This window comes from Canis lupus, chromosome 5 (assembly GCF_011100685.1).
Source record: "Canis lupus familiaris isolate Mischka breed German Shepherd chromosome 5, alternate assembly UU_Cfam_GSD_1.0, whole genome shotgun sequence".
NCBI lineage: Eukaryota > Metazoa > Chordata > Mammalia > Carnivora > Canidae > Canis > Canis lupus.
Window position 1 is genome coordinate 9,531,534 of NC_049226.1, and position 6,000 is coordinate 9,537,533.

The following is a 6,000-nucleotide window of genomic DNA, read 5'->3' on the forward strand; positions in this document are numbered from 1 at the left end:
AGTTTCTACATCCCAAACTTCTAGGGACTGCATATTAATAGTGCAGAGAACAGAGCTTTGGAAACAAACTTGGATTTATATTCTAGCTCTGCGATTTACTGTCTGTGGTCAAATCACATAATATGAGTCTTTGTTTCTTCATCAGTAAAATAGGAGCAATAATTGACCTTTCAGGACTTTTCTGTGAGAATTAAGGTAATATATATGAAATGCATCATATGTAAATAGGTTTTCAATAAATGCTCGCTAATTTTTTTAAGGAATTAGGATAGAAGTTATCTCTTCTACATTTAGAAGATTTTAATTTGTCTGCCCAGAGTCCCTTCTATGTTGGGGCTGGGGGGGGGGGTAATAAACTGACCCACCTGTGACTGTGGGGTTAGGCACATGGCCCAGCCTGGAATGGTATTCTATTCTGATTATAATGATGGAGAACTGTGCATGTCATATATGGTAGGCCAACAAAAGTCCTTCACCAAGATTTTTTTAACTAGCTTCATCAAAAGTCTGCTCTCTGGATGTCAAGAAGCACTGTCGAGTATGTTAATCCATAGCTGCATGTGGCTATTTAATTTTAAATGATTTAAAATTAGATAAAATTCATAATTCCTATCCTTAGTCCCACTAGCCACATTTAAAATACTCAATAGCCACATGTGACATATGACCACCAGATATGACCACTTGACAACACAGATATAGAACATTTTCCTCACCACAGGAAGTTACATTGGACAATATTGATAATCTGCATCATCTGGCAACCATAATCCCCATCAAAACGTATAAGAAGGTTTGAGAAAATTAAGCTGACACCAAAAGCTAAACAAGAGGTGAGTAGTAGCCAACATGGATTTTAAGCATCTTAATTCCAATTATCTGAGCTCCCTCTAAAATTTTGTTATACGGTACAAGAAATCTCTCCTTTTTTTGCTTCAAGTCATTCACATTGAACTTCTATCAAAACCAAAATGTCTTGACAGATCCCACTCCTTAATTTGTTGGGCAACAAATCAGATACAGAATCCTGGGGGGCTAACTCTGGCAAAGATCTCTATACTAGACAAAGCTGGACCCTAGAAATACTGTGACAAGGGCTGAAAACTTTGGCCTGTTTTCAAGGCCACCTTCCCTACATGGGGTTTTCTTTTAAGAAACTTTGCTTCTGGAGCACCCGAGTGGCTCAGTTGGTTAAGTGTCTGACTTCAGCTCAGATCATGATCTTCAGGTCCTAGGAAGATGGAGCCCTACGTGGAGCTCCATGCTCAGTGGGGAGTCTGCTACTCTCTTTCCCTCTGCCCCTCTCCCTGCTCATGCTCTCTCTCTCAAATAAATAAGTAAAATCTTTAAAAAAAGAGAAAGAAAGAAAGAAAGAAAGAAAGAAAGAAAGAAAGAAAGAAAGAAAGAAAGAAAGAAAGAAGAAAGAAAGAAGAAAGAAAGAAAGAAAGAAAGAAAGAAAGAAAGAAAGAAAGAAAGAAAGAAAGAAAGAAAGAAAGAAAAGAAAGAAAAAGAAACCCTGTTTCTCTCCCTGTTGGGTCTTGTGTATCACAAATCTATCTTATTAGTGTCCCGGGGCTCATTATGGGGACCCGATCATTCTCTTGCTGATTAGGCTTTGTTTTAGGTCCTCTTGTCCAGCTTACCATTCTTTGTTTCACATCTTGTTTCAGAGCTTTGCTGTATTCTACAGAAGTTTTACATCTGGGCCTGACTGAAGGCAATGTCTTTCTGGAGTGTAGTATATAAACTACAAACCATGAAGCACAAGCTGAGTCTGGACTGTGCTAATGCTGGGCTTTGAATAGGTTACTTAACCTCTCTGGGCTTCACGATTGCTTTTGGAAAACAAACAAAAAATTCTACCACATAGAGTTGATAGAAGATTAAATAAAATAATAATTTAAAGGGCAATGTGCCCCAAAGACACAGATGCAATGAAACACTGGGACACCTGCACCCCGATGTTTCTAGCAGCAATGTCCACAATAGCCAAACTGTGGAAGGAGCCTCGGTGTCCATCGAAAGATGAATGGATAGAGAGGATGTTGTCATATATACAATGGAATATTCCTCAGCCATCAGAAACGACAAATACCCACCATTTGCTTCGACGTGGATGGAACTGGAGGGTATTATGCTGAGTGAAATAAGTCAATCAGAGAAGGACAAACATTATATGGTCTCATTCATTTAGGGAATATAAAAAACAGTGAAAGGGAATAAAGGGGAAAGGAGAAAAAATGAGTGGGAAATATCAGAAAGGGAGACAGAACATGAAAGACTCCTAACTCTGGGAAATGAACTAGGGGAGGTGGAAGGGGGGTGGGGGGGACTGGGTGACGGGCACTGAGGGGGGCACTTGACGGGATGAGCACTGTGTGTTATTCTATATGTTGGCAAATTGAACACCAATAAAAAATAAATTTATAAAAAAAATCACAGGGCAAAATCAAAGCATGCAATTGGAAATAGACATTTCAGAAGTCCATAATAAATTCAGCTTTTGAGAGTCAAAAAAAAAGTCATCTCTGGGAACTGATGGTCAATAAATGCATTCATAACCTCAAAAAAATAAAAAATAAAAAAAGGCAATGTGTACACAGCAATGCAAATGTATTAGCAATTATACTTGCTTACAGATTAAAATATACCTCTCCCAACTATATTTAAGCACCTAGACAGGATCTGCACCTTCTCTTCCTTTTGAACATGCCACCTGTCCCCTTTCCCACATCCCCCCTCCTTTTATCAACCTCTGGAACACAGAGTGCTCTTCATACAGTGGGGAATTATTAGATGCTGGCTAATTTCCATTTCTGTGCCTCCCTCACTGGGGGGAGGGGAGAAGGGGAGGGAAGGCAGAGGGAAGGGGGACAGCAAATCCTCTCCCTGGGACGCAGTTGGTGGGAGGACATCATTTGAGGATCCAGAAGAAGGGAAACAATGAAGTCTTTCATGAATTGGGGGTAGTGGCTTCCCCAGGATTTTTCAACCTGTTTTCATTTGAGTACTGGCATTTTACGAGAACAGAACTCCAGAGATGTCCTCTACTCACTACATCCTAAGCCAGCAAAATCGTGATCTTTCCAACACTTTAACACCAATTCATTTCCCCTCTGTTCTTCTGGAGAGTTGCTGAATAGGACGCCTTCAGCCACCAGGGACACAAGCCTGAGTTCCTCCTCATTTCTGAGGGGGCGGGAATTCTATTCAGAAGTCAAATATTTACTCTCAGCATAATAGGCTTTGGTGGTTTTCAGTAAATGGGAGCACCTCCTCTCCACCTTACTGAAATTCACCCAGTACCCCTTGCCATGTCCCAAGATCCCATGCTTCTCCCAAACACACCCCACGCTTTCTTGAGATACCATATGTCTGCAGAAGGCTCTTCCGCTGAGTGACTCCTCATATTTACAGAAATCAATTGGCAGGCAGCAAACCCGACAGTTCAGGACGAAGCTCCCTGGGAAGGGCAGGAGGGGCCTTTCTACCCATCTCCACTCTTTGTTTGATGTTTCTCAGAAGTACTCTGGAGTAAAGCTACCTAGGAGTAATTTAAAAAGGAAAAGGAAAGACAAAATGTCCTTTGGGAGGGCCATTCCTCTCTGTCCAGTCCTCCCACCCCCCCACCAAAAAAAGCTTGTTTTGTTCCAAAGAGAGCTAATCTATCTCTTGTTCAGTGGCTGCTGGAGCAGCTAGGCCCTGCCTCCTTTCAACACAAAGCCTCACACAAATTCCTCGTTTCCCGGGCAATGAGCTGCAGCTCTACAAATTCTCTGGCTGATGTTGGCATCCTGATTCCGCCCTCTCTCTCCGTTCTGGCAAATTGAACTTATGAAAGTACCATTCACGTACAGCTTTATGGAACCAAGAATTGAAAACAGCTTCAGCAATAATAGGGGGGCTTTAGGGGTGGGCAGAGAGGATCCCTTAACATTCTGGAGCCTAGTCAGAGAGTTGGTGCTGGGAATAAAAGACTAGACCATGACCAAGACTTGCACACAGGAGGTGGATTCCTATTGCTGAGTTAGGGAGGTAGTCAGAAGCCCAAGCTTTATTGATGATCAGCCTGCATTTATTTATTTATTTATTTATTTATTTATTTATTTATTTATAAAATATTTTTAATTTATTTATTTGACAGAGAGATAGAGCAAGAGTGCACAAGCAAGGAGAGTGGCAGAGGGAGAGGGAGAAGCAGACTCCCCACTGAGCAGGGACCCTGACGCTCTATCCCAGGACCCTGGGATCATGACCTAGGCCTAAGGCAGATGCTAAACCAACTGAGCCACCCAGGTGCCCCCAGCCTGCATTTCTAATCCAAGTTCTGCCACCGAGTAGATACAGGATCTTAGCAAGTTGCTAACTTCCTGGAATTTGAAATTTTCTTGCTTGTTGGGTGGGGTTATAATGCCTACCTGAAAGGGATATTAGGAGAATTAAATGAACAAATGGATATAAAGTGCCTGACAAAGTGAGGAGTAGCTTTGTGTGTTTGTACACACACAAACACACACACACACACGCCGACACACACACACACACACACATGCGCTGGCCTATATTAGTTTTCCAGGCTGCATAGGGTCTCACCAGACTTCAATTAAGGTGTTGACTGGTCAGCATTCCTCTCCAAAGCTCGGGGTGCCCTTGAAGGCTACTTGGTCATTGGGAGAATTCAGGTCCTTGTGATTGCAGGGCTGAGGTCCCTAGTTCCTTGCCAGCTGTTGGCCGAGTGTTGCCCTTGGTGCCGAGATGCCAATGGCAGTTCCTTTCCACTTGGCACTTGCCGTCATACAGTTTACATCTTCAAAGCCAGTAGGACGAGAAGCTCTTTCTGGCCTGCTGAGCCCAGTCTTCTATGATATAACCTAGTCAAGGGAGTGGCTGTCCTATCACCTTCACCATATTCCATCAGCTAGCACACACATTCTGCATTTCATGTAGTAAACTTTTCTGGAAGTTTCAAAGAAGTCAGAGGAGGAAGGGTTTCACAGCACAGCTGTGTCTTTCGATTTTCTTCAGCTCCCCCACCACGTGCCTTTCTTAGTCTCTCTTCCTATTGATTTCTTTCCTCTATGCATGTCACCCTCCCCAAATTCCTATCTCTAAAGCCTGCAGTTTACCTTTTTGTTCCTTGACTTTTTATGCTTAAGACCTTACCTCCAGCTCCCTGTAATGTATTTCAGTTCTTTTCTGGCTAAAGACAATTCCCTCTCGAAGAGGGATTTTGGTGCCATTTGTTGGAAGACTTTTTTTCGTTCTGCTACCAAAGATGATTTACAAGCTAGTGGAAGAACAGCTATGACTCAATACCAGGAAGTGAATGGAGAGAAAGAGGAAAGTGCTAACTATAAAAATCACCACTGATGTCATGGTGGTATCCATAAGGCCAGAACCCCTCCCGCAGTACCATCAGAGGCAGCACATTCTTGCTAGAGCCTGGAGACAAAGAAACAGGGCAGGTGGGTGGAGATGTTCTTAAATCTAATGACTGAGTTATTAAAATTGGTACTTAGCTACCATTTTGTGTGTGTGTGTGTGTGTGTTACCTCTTCTTGCCTCTACTATAAAGAAATTTCAGGAGTCCTGGGTTGATCATTATATAACAGTTTAACTCTGGGCAAGTTACTTAACTTCTCTATCAATCCCCTCACCTAAGAAATGAAGAAATGAGACAAGGTCATCTCAGATGTCTCTTGCTGTGGAATGAATCTACTGTTTTGCCGTTCCTGCTAGACCTTTGGTTCTTTGAAGACTGAGCTCATTTTTATGATTCCCCAGCCAGCTCTCCCCCTGCCTCCATTTCCCATAATGGTCTGCAGAGTGTGGTGACTTATTCAAGATCACTAAGTATAACTGCCTCCTGCCCTGGGGATGGAACACTTGCGAGCTTAAGCTGGCAGGTTGTGTGTATGTGTGTGTGTATGTGTGTGCATGCGTGCATGTGTCTCTTGGGGGCTCCATTCTGAGCCTCAGGGGCACTATCTGGGTGCTCAG